The sequence below is a fragment of the Rhinopithecus roxellana genome, chromosome 3 (assembly GCF_007565055.1).
Source record: "Rhinopithecus roxellana isolate Shanxi Qingling chromosome 3, ASM756505v1, whole genome shotgun sequence".
NCBI lineage: Eukaryota > Metazoa > Chordata > Mammalia > Primates > Cercopithecidae > Rhinopithecus > Rhinopithecus roxellana.
In genome coordinates, this window is record NC_044551.1 from 54,623,276 (window position 1) to 54,638,462 (window position 15,187).

Below are 15,187 nucleotides of genomic sequence, written 5' to 3' on the forward strand. Positions count from 1 at the left end.
TAATTTAATTCTGTCATTCTGCGCAACCACTTGGAATTTTAATTTGTGTTTGAAGTTTAGTAAATGCATATTTTAGTTCATACACGAGATATTTGACTGGATTTGAATAATATCCTGAAAATTAAAATTTATTCTGTTTAAATTATTGTTTTAAAGCTAATGAATGAATCATGAGAGTAATAATAATTAATGATTATTACATGATTATCTCTGAAAGTAATTTTGTCCCATAGAGGAGGGTACTAAAAAATGATCAATTTGGGGAGTCAGATATGTTATCTTGGCCACTGTCCATGGTGATGCAGATGACAGAAATTGTTCCAGTTTATTGAAACAGGGGAGCATTAATAATCAGGTATTAATTGGCCTATGAACATTTTGGAAGTGCTGAACAAGCAGACTCTAGTTGGAGCTTTCAGAAACAATTCCAGTTCCCAGGACGATGCTCTGATATTATTGAGGGAACATCCGTCCCCCACTGTCTGTGGCAGAGCCCACCATTCTGCCATGATCTGAGCCAGCAAAGTAAAGACTTTGTGCTGTGCCTCCCATCCCACTGACCTCGCTCTCAGTTGAGGTCTCATGCAAGTGGCTCTTATTGGCAGAACCCAATCCCACGAGGGACTCTACCTGCAAAGGAGGAAGGGAAAGTTAGTTTTTCGTTTTCTGGTGTCTACAGTATAGACTGGCTCCCTGAGAAAGTTAGGAATGGAGGCTGAGTCAACTGGCCCACAGCATCCTTCACATCTACCCAACTGAGTCTCTACGCTTGACCTTTTGGTCTCTAGATGGGGAAGAATCTCCCCTGTCTGGCAGCCAGGTTCTGCCTCATGCTGGCTTCTGGAGAGAATGGCTGTCTCTGTAGTGAATAGTGAAGTGTGTCCAGCCCAGCTATTCTTTTTTTTTTGACAGGGTCTCACTCTATTGCCCAGTCTGGAGTGCAGTGGTGCAATCTTAGCTCACTGCAGCCTTGACCTCCCAGGCTCAAGTGATCCTCCCACCTCAGCCTCCCAAGTAGCTGGCACCACAGGTGCATGCCATCACATCTCGCTCGGTTTTTTTTTTTTTTTTTTTTTTTTTGCATTTTTTTGTAGAGATCGTGTTTCATCGTATTACCTAGGCTGGTCTCAAACTTCTGAGTTCAAGCAATCTACCCGCCTTGGTCTCCTAAAGTGCTGGACATTACAAGCATGAGCTTGGACGTTACAAGCACCCCGCCCAGCCTCAGCTCAGTATTCTTATGCTGTCTCTTACCATACCCCCACCTTCCCACACCCCATGGAACTTCTCTGCCTAGGCCAGTCTGCTACTTGGAATCTTCTGGTGGTGCATTGTGAGTAATAGTTCCAAATCTTCTCTACCTTAGCACACAACCATCTCTTGAGTAAAGGCTGCTTCAGAATCCCCACAACTTTTCATAATGCCAACCCTAAACTCTGCCCCAACTAAAGTGCATGAATCTTTATCATTATTCTTTAATAGCAACTTTTTTTGGGATTCTTCTCAATACATATTTGCAGACTAAATATAACTCTTGTCCTCAAAGAGTTTTCACCATCATTCTCATAACATTAAAAATATTCTAATTTGCATCTATGCATCTATACTTGGGTCCCTAAATCTCAGCCCTCCTGTCCCTTGTAGGGGCAGTGGGTGTTTGTGGTGATGTTGGGATTGAGGAGTAGGTTCCATCCACAATGACTAGGCTAGAGGGTGACCCTTCAGAGAGGGGCAGGATGCAACTTTGGCGTGGAAATGCCAGGTGAGGCCAGGGAGGTTTGAACCCTAAGTCTGTTCTGTGGCCCAGGACGCAGGGCCCACATCAAAGACTGAAGCTCTGCTTACAAGGTAGGAGGAAAGAACATGCAATGACCTGAAACTGAAGAGGCTGGATTTCTTTCTGTCACAGGCTCTTAATAGCTGCATGACCATAGACCAGTCACTTCACCTCTCTAGGGAAGAAGGTTACTTCCAATGAAGATGGTTATTTACTTCTGAAGTAGTGGGACTAGGAAAAGAGGTGGCACATAAGGAAGGAGGAAGCAGGGTTTATGACACTGGGGTATCTCCCTCCGGACTGCCTTTGGAGGAAAGCCCCCGAAACAGCACAGATTCCCCGCATGGTAGGCTATGCCTTGCTCTACCCCACCCTGCCCTCTGCCACCATCAGGGCACTCAGAAGGAAATACATCCAGAATCCTGAGCTCCAACGTGGAGCAAAACCAAGGATAGAAGTGGGCCTGGCAATATCTGGGCTAGAAGTCACATTTCCTCATTTCCTTTTGAACATGGAACCCTTTTCCTGAAAGGGTTTGTTGTCTTCAAAGCACAGTTTCCTAGTGTCTGTCCTGCAGGGACACTTTTGCACGCACACACACACACGCACACACACACGTGCGTATCTATAAAATTGATTTAATTTCTTTCTGGGTTCTCATTTACCAAAATAACAAACCAACTAGCAAGTCTCTCCAAAGGAGGACATCGTCAAGATCAGACTCTTCTCTAAAGATACAGCTAATTCCAGCCGCACATTAAGATTCTAAAGTTAAGATTGCAATGTGAAATGTAAATCGATGTGACATTGTCAAACAAAATGACCTGTGGGCTTGGGAGGTTGGTGCTTGTAGGAAGAGGCCAAAGTGTGCATCTTAATCTTGATTTCCTTTGGGAATGTTTCCTTTACTGTGTTCCTGACTCTGATTACGTTCTTGTGCAATCAAAACAGCTCTAGTCTCCAGGGCTGGACAGTTCCTTTTTCTTTCTTTCTTTTCTATTCTTCTTTCTTTCTCTCTCTCTCTCTTTTTCCCCACAGGACAAATTATTGTTGTTTTGATCAGTGACAACTGTTTGATTTTTTATTTTTTAGCTGTAAGTATGTACATGTGCACAAAATCCCATCCTATTAGGAAGAAAAGGAATGGATTTAAAGTCCTGCATGTCGTATAAATTATTTAATGCACAGGGGCCTTAGAAAACCAAAGTTCAGTGTTCAGGGGTTGACCTCAAAATGGCATGAACAATCCAATAAGCAAGCACCAGGTTTCTTCATTTATATCTATAATCACAGGATATGATGAAGCCTTTAGCTTTAGGAAAATTTCAGTTGGGATTTGTATTTAACAGCAAGCTTATTTTTGGCTTGGCTTTAAATGGATAGTAGGGACTGTGTAAGCCAGGTAGTAAGAGAAGCTCTGAATTACAGTAAAAGGTATATCTCTCCCAGCTCTTCTTCCCTGTCTATAACATCATTTGGAAACTTCTCTTCTGCACAGTGTCACAGCCATTTTTTGGGTCTTGAAGCACAGCCTAGTATTCAGAGTATCCATCCGTCTCCATATGTGGACCTGACTCCAACACTCCTAAGCTCTCTTTCAATTTCTTTAGCTATGTACTTCAGTGAACTGCAAACAAACATCATTTTCCTGATGGTGATAAGGTGGTAATAGACTTTACTTCATTGCCTGGTGCCCTTCAGATATGCTTCCTACAAAACTCCTCAGCAGAACAAATACAGTTACTGAATTTGGTTACTGGTACACAATGAAATAACAGTGAAATAACATAGTTACGTGGTTATAATATAGTTAAATCATGCAGCAAGTTGCACACAATAGAAAATGCAGTTAGGCAGAGAGAATGAAATTAAGGGTTAGAGGTAAAAGAGAGGATGTATCTTTAGATGTGATTTGAAATGAAAAGCAGACACCCCAGAAAGGACAAAGATGTCACCAGATGATGCCTGAAGAAGCCGCTTCTCTTGTCAACTAAAGCAAGACTGGGTAAGGACACTGGGAAGGGCATGTTCAATTGGCTGTATAGCTGATCTCGCATAGCCCTCCTTTCCCCTCCACTGTGATCATACTGATTTAGTCCTTATTACCTCTTTCCTGGCCTTTACAATTGCTAAATAGCTGATCTTCCAGTTCTCTTCTGATTTATCCCACAAAGCACTGCCAAATCAATTGTCTTTTAACACCAGTCTGATTATATCATTCTTCTCTCCCAAATCCTTCAAGGCTTCTCATTACTTACTAAAGTAGAGTAAGTAGCACTTTCTTAGCTTGGCATTCAAGGCTCTTTCTTCTAGCTGTACTTCTCAGAGTGAACCAACACATCAGCATCACGCAGGAACTTGTTTAAAGTTGCAGAATCCCAGGCCCCATCTCAGACCCATTGAATAAGAATCTGCATTTTATCAAGATCCTCAGGTGATTCACATGCACAGAAAGCTTGAGAAGTGCTCTAGCCAAACTAAAATACGTAATATTTTCTTTCCTATTTCTGGTTTTTCCCTATGCTACTATATCCACTTTTACTTCGTCTTTGCCTATCCACACATGGGGCCCTTTTATGATCATCTCATATGTTATCTCCTCCACAGAACCTTTCCCCATTATCCCATGGACCAGGCAGACTAATCTTCAGAATGCCTACTCTGCCCTTTATAAATTGAACTTCCCCCCGATGAAAGGATAGTTTTATTATATCCCTTCACTTGGTCCTTTAAGCTATAGGGAGTTATATAGCCTTGAGGCTATATAATGTTGATTATATGGATAATCAACATTAGAGCAGTTCAGCTAGTGGCCACCCAGTAACCCAGAATGTGGTCACATGAAATGTGAGTAGTGACAATAAAATTCTCTCTCCATTTTAGAATTTAAATAAAGCAGCGATTACTAACATTAAACACCAGGAGATAGAATCAAGGTCATGAGAGGTCATGTGCAAACTACAGTTATGAGGAAACAGAAACTTTGAGTAGCCAAGTTGTTAAAGACAGGAGGATGGAGCAAACATGTGGACATGGTAGACATGTCATGAGAGAAAGACAGAGGAGATCGAGAGAAAAATGGGTTCCCAGATCTGTCCAAGTTCATGATGACTTTTGCCTACCAGGTCATAGGTTCTTATAATAACATCTTCTAATCTACATTACTTGAGAAAAATTGAGTAAGTGTCCATTACTAGCAACCAAGATACCCTAGTTTAGATCCCCAGGTGGAGCTGGCTCCATCCCTAGCCTTCTATTTGAGACTGTGGTCCTCATTCTTGTTGACTGTTTCCCCAGCTTACATTATAACACCTGTGATGCTATAAACACCAGATACTAACAAATAGTAGTAAGATTGTGTCCTCTCATTTTTTGAGCACTAGCAAGGTGCAGGCTTAAAAATAATCATAGGATTGATTCAAATTGAATTATAGGGAAGCAAAGCATTAAAGTAAAGGGAGGTGACGGGACTTATCATTAATAAGGGCAACTGAACTGTGGAATGGTCAGCATTTTTTTGAAATCTCTGGTGCATTGTACCAGTCAAGCCAAAGAGCCACAATCTAGTGTGTATTTTTAATGCAAGCTGTTTGATGTTGTAGCAGCAAAATTAATAAATGTAAAATTTATTATTCTGAGAGATGTAAAATCCCATCTCTCAGAAACCTGATCTCAGCTGATGCTATTTTATCAGGAAAATAATTTCTTAGACCCTTAGTTAGTTGGATGTACCAAACACATGTTTCCAGCTGGTCAACAATCTTCCTTCTTAACCTTTAATCTGCTCCAGGCTGTTCCTATAGATTACCGGACAAATGATGTTCTGAGAATTATGGGTCTCTGCAGGTTGAAGGAGGCAGCTTCATTGTTACTATTTGCAGGGTTGCCTCCCACTGAAGGTCAGTGTGGGCCTCTGCTTCTGTGGGCATGGTGGTATATGCAGGGGAGCCATGTGCACTAAGGGAAATGGTTTTGTGTATGCATGCTTTTCTTTTAGTGTGGGTTGTCAAGCTGAATCTTGAAACTGTCATTATACTTGTTCAGAAGGGAGGCAGAGAGAGGGCCCTAATTTTACAAGTACGTGGGGATTTCTTTCCCCTCTCTTAATTCTCTCTTGAAGAACACCACCCTCCAAATCCGGAGGTTTCATCTGCTTTTAAGCTGGAAGCTTCTTCTTTAATGGCTTTGTGACTCACAGGGCTCGGGTGATGGTTGCTTTTTCTGTGTATAGAACTATAATCCTTCTCAATTATCAAAGACATAAATTACTATTATTTCCTTACCAGATCGAACATCTTGCTTAAATATGTGAAAGAAAAATTGTTGGTTGTCTGGTGAATTTTCCTCTTGGAAAAACTGCCTATTCTTAATCTACAAGTTCAATGAAAGTTCAAAAGTTTATCAGTGCAAACTCTATATTCTAATAATTCATCAACCAGCTTCTGCATCCACATCAGTAGACTCCAGGTTGAGACGTTTTTGTCTTTTCTCCCATGTAAAAGTAATCAAACAGCACATTTCCTGGGAATATCACAAATACCTATTGATCATAATCAGAGCACAGATGGTATGAGAGAGCTTGGCTGACACATAGGCCCTCATGTCAATCACAGGAACAAATTGATTTTGACTGCCCGGTCACAATTCTTCTACCCCAGCAGAATTCCATTCAGTGCTGTGTTTGGAGAATTTTGAGCAGACAGCATTTCTGAAGGGGTGTCATAGTCCAAAGTTAATGTAGAGGTAAACTTGATTACTGCCAAAATGGGTGATTTTAATGTACTTCATACTTACCTTTACCACAAGAAGGTCAATATCTTTCTCCTGTGTTGAAAGCGCTCTCATCAATTTATAATTTATCCTGATTTCTGTCTGCTAATTAGGGGAAAGGAAAATACTGATTTGCATTCTTTCATGACAGTATGCGGTGCCATTACTACTTTTCTCCAACCGGATTTATTTTCTTACTCAGTTTTTAAAACTTAATTATTCTGTTTTTTAAAGATGCCAAATCGATGTTTATTTCTAAATTTACAAATTATTCTCTTTAAAATTTCAAAACAAATGAAACTTTTACCAAATTTGTAGTTCACTTGCACTCCATGGATCTAGATCTCTCATTTAATTTTCTTCCCGTTCCTACACTTCTTATGCTAAGCAATACTTATTTTATATTATAAGATTTCTTTAAAAAAAAAAACCCTGATTATTTTCTGTCCATAAGTACCCCTTTTCCAGCCTCTTTACCTGGTGCATATTATTTTTTCCTTCCTTCCTTCCCTGACTCCCCACCTCCTACCCTCCCTCCCTCCCTCCCTCCCTCCCTCCCTCCCTCCCTCCCTCCTCCTTCCTTCCTTCCTTCCTTCCTTCCTTCCTTCCTTCCTTCCTTCCTCCTCCCTCCTTCCCTCCCTCCCTCCCCATCCCACCCTTCCTAATCCTGGGGTTATCCCTGCTGCAGGGATCCCTGCCATCTCTACATAGGAGCTCTGTGCAGGCAGGTGATCTATATGTAAATCATGTTAAGTAAAACCTAATAATTTTCATTAAAATTATTAAAGCACTTATGCTATCAGTCTTTCCCTTATGACCTGAGCATAGATATGTATACTGGAGAATAACGCAGAAAGAGAGGGCCAATACCCCCCAACACCATTGTAAAATCCTCTGTGAGAGTCAGATAAGAAGGCACCTTCTTTTATACCATCCATTACTGTCCATTACTTTACTGCTTCATACATCAAGGCTGCCAGGACAAGTTCAATAGGGAATGAGTCTGACTCTATCAGGGAAGGGGTTTGGAATTTGAATGAAGAATGGCTTGGAGACCAGCCTGTTATGTCTTTATCCCCAGCCCAAGCCCCAGCCCCAGGCATGTTTCCCACCTGGTCATTCTTTCTTGTCATTTAGCTATCCTACACATTTTCTCTCAAATTGCTTCCTACCTATGGCCTCTCACTGATATGGAGAGGGGAGCTAGGCAATGATGCTTTCATGTTACTTGTCTTTAAACACCTAAGCCTGCTCTACAGCCATCACTGATTGAAACAAAAGTGAACGTTTCTCTCAAGGGGAACCAATCCATAGACTGGTCTAATCCAACTAAATGCCTCATCTCCAGAATTCAAGTCCAGAGATACACAACCTGTAATCAGATACTATTGGGTGCTTGGAAGCAAAGGCATATTGGTCCTGGGGGAATCAAAGGTTACCCAGGCCTGGGTCAGTCATTTTCAGCCCTGTGTACTCTGATGAGTCAGTCAATGGAGAAAGCTTGTCCATGAAGACAAGAAAGAGATCAAAGCTGGCAAAGAGATGAGAGACCTCAGGCCCATGTCAGGAACAGAAGAGTAACCCTGGCTCTGGGGTTTGCAGTATCAGACTTGTCAGAATTCCTGTGGCCCAGCTCCCCTAGCTCTTGTCCTGGAATGCTCTTATGCTTGCCTGCAGTGCTTTTGAATTGGTCCTTGCTTTTCTTAAACTGGTTTGAATGAGTTTCTGTTCTTCATAACCAAATACGCTTTGTCTAGAAAGTCTCCTATTAGAGAGATTCAGATGGAGAATTTCAGTCTCCTTCATTGCCTTAGTTCAGTGCCTGGGAACTCTAGGAGATCATGTGTTGTCTTCCATCCAGCTGAGTGCAGTTTCACAAGACAGACTATGCTGGGAGAAGAATGTATTATTCTTTAAGTGTTCAAATCTCTCAACTTCACCTTTAAAGTCCTTGGCACTCATCCTCCACCTCTCACTCTGATGATTGTCCTGCTGTGGCTCTGACCACTCACTTAAACCATCTGCTTTATTAATTGTTCCCTCTGGTAGACGAAAGTTGGCAAAACTTTTTTTTTTTGGTTATTTTTCCCATTGAGAGATGGAGTCTAATTCCCATTCCCTTGAATATAGGCTGGCCTTTAAGACCTGCTTAAACATCAGAATGTGGTAGACATGATGTTTGGGTCTTCTAAGGCTAAGTCATAGGAAACCTTGCCGCTTTTGCCTGTGTCTCTGAAAACAATCTCTTGGAACCCTAAGCTGCCTTGTAAGAAATCCTGCTACCCTGAGGTTGCCATACTGTGAGAAGCCCTAGACATGGGGCAGATAATAGGGCGTAAGGAAGGTGGGGAGGAGGTGGGGCAAGAGAGAGAAAGAGAGAGAGAGAGACCACAGACTCCAAGCACCAAACTTATGAGTGAAGAAGCCATGTTGGAAATGGACCCTAGTGCCATGTAGAGCAGAGATAAGCCACCCAGCTGAGCCTTTCCTGAATGACTGCAGCACAAAAATTGTAAGCGAGATATAATTTTTGTTTAATCTACTTAGTTTTGAGGTAGTTTGTCACATACCAACAAAGAACCAGAATATTTCTCGTCATCTCAGAGGTATTTCAGTCTCATTCCATTTCCATATAGCATTCTGTAGCACAAGGACACCCTCTTCCTTCTTCTCATCTCTAAATCTTTTGATGATCAGGACAAGAATCTCCCTTTCTGATAGGCTTTTCTGATTTCTCCTCTCTTCTGCAGTGTGTTTGGCCAAAGCTACTCTTGGAACCCTTAGCTTGGGCAATCTTGTGTGCCTCTTTGATATGTTTTAGACTGTTGTGTCCCAAATCCCCAAGGGCAGAGCCTATTTCCTACTCTTTTTTTTTTTAATCCCTCTACATTTTGGCAGAGCCCTGAATACAAACAATTCAATCTGTGTTAAGACTCCTAAATACTCTTGTCTTGAGGCTAAATAGCCCTAATCTCTTTAATCCAAATTTATATTGGCACTAATCAAAGGCTTGTCTGTCCAATTATACATTTTCAATTAGATATTTAGATTAAATTAAGTAAATTGAGGTAGCTTTTACTTTTTATTCTCAGATTGCATATAGACTTTAAACGTTTGGGGTGGGTGGGAAAAAACCCCAAGGAGAACAGAAAGAAATTCCCATGTAATGGGATAAACAATGGGCAGAATCAAATGACATGCTGTAGGTCTGTTTGCTTGTCAACACATGCCTGCATCATTTATGGGAGGTCAGAGTCAAACTCTACATTTATAGTTTTGTTCTAGCTCGGGTGAGTGTCTTTTAACTGCTTCACCTCTTTCTGAAACCTGTTTTGTTTGGACTTCTCCCAGCCCACCACAATGAACTTTCCCATGTTCTTAGGGCGTTTTTTTTTTTTTTTTTTTCATTTTCATTTTCATTTCCATATACCCCTTGGCTTCTCTTTCATATGTAACATTCTTCTTTGCAGTGTTCAGAAAACTCATTAGCTTCCAACCTTCTCAATTAGGCAGAACAAACACGCATTACTCCAAATTGCCCCGCACTGCAGTAGAGACAGAGTTCAAGCAGAATGTTGGCCCACCACCCAAGGATTTGACCACTGAAGTTTACTTCCCTTCAATCAAATTTAGATCAGATCTTCCTGTAGTTTTCTATGTAGGTAATGAAGCTCTTATCTTCAGTTCTCAAAGGATCACTGTTTCCTTTTCTGTATATATTTGTTTGTTTTATTCATGGTGAGTACTTACCTATTATTGTATGTGTATCATTCATTTGTGGAATCATCTGCTGTCAGATTTTCCCATTTTTCTTAACCTAACAATCACAAAATCAGCCACATATCTGATAGCAGAAGAACCACATTGAGACGCAGAGATCTTTTTAAATGGTGCAAAAGAGAAGGGACACATTTAAAATGTTCTCCTTCTTAAATGATTCTGTTTAAAAAACTGTGAAGTTATTGCACTCCTCCCTAGAAATTACAACTGTACAAATTCTAACTTTTCCCAGTGCTCAGGCACACGAGAGACAGGGAACATTCACCACATTCTATTCGTGTTCATAGGTCGTGACTAAGATAAATAGATTTTAGAGAAACATTGATGTGGGTGTGCTCCAAGTGGGAGGAATTTCATGTTCCAGTCTCCCTGCTGAACACCTAGAATATTAGAGGCTTTGTGAAGTTTGTGCTTGACTCCTTTTAAAGGAGGATATGACTAAGGTCATAGTGCGATAAATCTCTGACATGACTGTGTGGAAGAAAACAAGCTGAAGTGAAAAGCTCGAATGCATGAGGACATTCTTACAAGTAAGAGGCAATTGAGGGGATGAATAGTAGCTTTTACAAAGGAGGTGGCTAAGAATTCACATTTCAAGCAGGAATGCCCTGAGCCTTCTCTTTCTCACCTGTTGTCAGTTACACCACCACACAGGGACATACACAGAGAGCTGATTTATTCTTAATATCCAATCTGTTGCAAACTGTTCACTCCTCTTCATCAGAATGCTCACTTATGACATAGTCTTCAGTTCCTTAGCAACAAACTGTCATGTCACCCTGGTGAAATTCTGGTCAGCTGAGAGGAAAAGGAAATGCTGAATGGTGATGGAGAAAATCTTTATTTTAATCACAAATGTGTATGTATAAGAGCTGAAAAGACAATACGAAAAGGCAGGTCAAGGAAGCTACATTTGAACAAGTGTTTTTGATTAAGGTTTATGTGGGCACAGAAGTCCCCTTTACGTTCTTTTTATTGAATAATTTCCCTTTGATCCTTGAGTAACTAAAAGAAAACCCAGCACTTGACATTAACCTGGGACTCAGAGCCCCGTGGTGAGATTCCTTTGCCTGCCTGCTCCAGCACAAAACAGCCCTGCCCAGCACCGTGGGAGCACATTCATCTTTATTTCCCAACCGGGCTTTTCCTCTTCCCCCCTCTCCTGGGTGAGAATGGAGGACAGTCAGCTAAAGCAGTCATTGTACGTATACTTTTTCTTTACTTGCGATCAACTTCAAAAGAGGCTGGTCAGGAGACACCAATGACAATGTAAGAAGATGAAGATTGTCCCAGGAAGTATGGCCCCAGAAAAAGAGCAGAGATGACCAGACATGGGAGGTGTTGAGAATTCTATCTTTTCTCCCTGTCTTAATTGTTAGGAATGATATAAAAATCATTTCTTTATTTTTGGCTTTGTGGATAAAACCAAATCATTGAAATGAGAACATAATTAAAAGGGAAAAATGCAGAATTCTTTTTTAAAAAAGATAGATGAAAGGACAGAAAGAAAAGAAGAAAGAGACAGAACCCAAGCAAACAAACATTATTTAAACAACTTGGAGCATGCTTTTTTTAAAAACACAAAAAGCAAAAAACAAAAAAACAAACAAAACCATATCAGTGCCATTTACCTGAATTCCCAGTTTCTGTATTTAAATGTCTGATCAGTCATTCAGTTCCAATACAGACATGATGTTTGAAGGCCACTTTGTAATGGTTTTACCCTGGTTCAGATTATTTGCGATCCAGGGGGAAAATGTGCATTCTGTGCAAAAAGCAAATAGAAAACATATCTGAGCACAAATCAAAAGAATGATTACCACACTCCTGCTCTGTACCCATTACGGGGTTCCCAAGGCTCTCATTCTGTTTGTCTTGGCACTTTTTCTTCAGCTGCTTTGGTTGGACTGGGTGGGAAAAACAACAACAACCCACAAAACCCTAGGCAGAGAATGAGGCTGGTGGAAATGGAAATGGGTAACATGAAAAGATGTGACATCCTTCAAGGGCTTGGCGCTTCAGACTTCACTGTGGGGGAAGCTGCTTGGGGAGACCTCCTCGGGCTCCCACGGAGGTCGTTGCTGAGTTTGTGTGAGGAAGTGCCTGACCATTAGTGGGAGGGGCAACCCTTCTCTCATTTCAATCTCTAGCAAGCTCTCACTCAGTGAGTAATGAAAAATGGCATTTGCACAAAGTGGAGAGAAAAAGCATTGTTTCTATAGCATATTATACTTTCCACTGCTCAGGGGACAACATTTCATAACCTATAAAAAAGAATTATCTACATAACTTACTGTGCATGGCAAAAAAAGTTGCAATGTGGCTTTAAAAGAGCTGTCTCCAACTGCAAAACACACTCTATCTCTCCCACTCCCCACTGACAGAATAGCCTGTGTTTATAAGCAAATCCACTCAACCCCTTAATGATGACCTAGAATAAACATCTGACATACACTAGCTTTCAAGCTCTTCTGTGTTTAGGCATGAATTGTTCATTTCTATGCCTTTTGTATCCAGCCTGAAGGAAAGACAAATGATACAAGGGATGATTTACATTATCAGTGGAGGCAGAGGTTATGTCTGTGTTTATCTGATCCTCTTTTATTGTGTAACTAACAGTGAGATATCCAGCCTTCTGCACAATGACCATTCAATTTGAGCCACCCACCCTATGTCCATGTTTACTTCAATTTTAAAATATATTAAAAAGACAAGCCCTTGTATAGTAACACAAGGTTTATTTGGTTCAGGCAGGCATGTAGGAAAGGTATGGATTTCTCATTTAGTGTTAGGCTTCCTCCGCACTTACCTTTCCATAAAGCCTGCAAGAGTATTGCCACTGGGGCTTTCCTCTCTAACTGCACTAGGAGAATTGGTACTCCACTTTACAAGGATGATGTGGATTCCCAGCTCTTGTTGATCCTATACTCTTAGTAGAGCACAGGAAACTTGGAACAAATTTACCTAGCATCAGAAAAGACCACAGGAAGTATGCATGAGCCTGGAGAACAGGTAAGTTTGCTTTTCCTTGAAGAAAAATCCAGTCATCTCAAAAACTGTCAATCTGGCTTGGAAGATAATTTCATGAAACCAACCATAGGCCTTCAGGGCAACCTATACTACAATTGAACATAGTGTCCCAAGATGGTATTCACTAAATATCCCCTTTGGGGCAAACTACCCATTCTTCTGTAGTAGGACTTGATTTCTAAAGGGAAAAATTGCTTTTAAGCTCTCTAGGATCTGTCTAGTCATGGGGGTGCCAATCTTTGTTGTTTTATTTTTTATTTTTCATTTTTTTATTATACTTTAAGTTCTAGGACACATGTGCACAATGTGCAGGTTTGTTACATATGTATACTTGTGCCATGTTGGTGTGCTGCACCCATCAACTCGTCAGCACCCATCAACTCATCATTTACATCAGGTATAACTCCCAATGCCATCCCTCCACCCTCCTCCCTCCCCATAATAGGCCCCGGTGTGTGATGTTCCCCTTCCTGAGTCCAAGTGATCTCTTTGTTCAATTCCCACCTATGAGTGAGAACATGCAGTGTTTGGTTTTCTGTTCTTGCAATAGTTTGCTGAGAATGATGGTTTCCAGCTGCATCCATGTCCCTACAAAGGACACAAACTCATCCATTTTTATGGCTGCATAGTATTCCATGGTGTATATGTGCCACATTTTCTTAATCCAGTCTGTCACTGATGGACATTTGGGTTGATTCCAAGTCTTTGCTATTGTGAATAGTGCTACAATACTTTGAAGTCACCTTAATCTCATTGCAGGAGATCTCTATGGAACTCATGGAGATGGAGTGGTGGTGGAAGATAAGCTCATGGAGATAGAATGATAGTGATGGTGGAAGATAAGATGGTACCATATATCAGGTCCTATGTCCTTCTTTGAATTGGCTCAAAGAATATGGGGTCAGTTTGGGGTCAGATGAAAGAAACACATTCCACCTAGTTGCTCTGAGGAAACTATAGAACCTGGACAGAGTGTATAAGGAACACAAAAGTTAAATAGTAGAAAGCAAATTGGGGAAAAAGGCCAGAATTTGGAGTATCACTGAACTTACGGTGAATTTATTATTTGTCCTCTCTGAGGTCTCCCATTCTGAATACAATGTGGCCTGAGAGCCAGAAGTGGGCACCAGGGAGCAGAGAGAACTCCAGGAGAAGCTGGTTAAAGGAGTGAGAGATTCTAACTCTCAGAAAGAGTGCAAAAATCCATTATTACTTTTGTATTTTCTCAGTTCCCTCATACCCCAGCCCCCAAGCAATCTCTTAATGGCAGCAATAGGAACAAAGGAAGCAATGAAGAGCAGAATCAATGAAATTGAAAACAGAAAAATAGTAGAGGAGAAACAAAGAACCCAAAAGTTGGTTATTTGCAAAGATCATTACAATTGATGAAACTGATGGGCCTTTAATAAGATGAAGTGGGGCGGGGGAGAGAGGAGGATGAGGAGGAGGAGACAAAGGGGCAGGGGAGAGAGAGAGAAAGAGAGAAAGACTAGTATTATTGATATCAAGAATGAAAGAGAAGATACTGCTATAGATCCTACATATCACAATAAAAAAACAAGCATCAGGGAATACTACAAACAACTCAATAAAAAAACAAGCATCAGGGAATACTACAAATAACTCTATGCACATAAATTCAACAACCGAGAAGAACTATACCAATTCCTTGAAAAGCCCAAACTACCAGAACTCTCAAGATAAAATAGATAACCTAAATAGTTCTATAACTATTAACAAATGGAATTTCTAGTTAAAATTCTTCTGAAAAAAAATCTACAGGGTACAGATGATTTCACTGATTAATTCTCCTAAAATTTAAAGAAGAAA

The 15,187-nt window shown here is 40.8% G+C and overlaps 1 long non-coding RNA gene across 1 annotated transcript in view; it reads right to left on the reverse strand.

The window, feature by feature from the left end:
• Positions 1-15,187, reverse strand: part of LOC115896514 — a 48,447-nt gene that overhangs the window by 19,911 nt on the left and 13,349 nt on the right. Inside the window, exons 4-6 of the long non-coding RNA XR_004056411.1 lie at positions 11,959-12,092; positions 10,956-11,125; positions 562-630 (exon numbers count right to left, since the gene is read on the reverse strand). This is a non-coding gene — a long non-coding RNA (uncharacterized LOC115896514). The remainder of the gene's footprint in view (positions 1-561; positions 631-10,955; positions 11,126-11,958; positions 12,093-15,187) is intronic.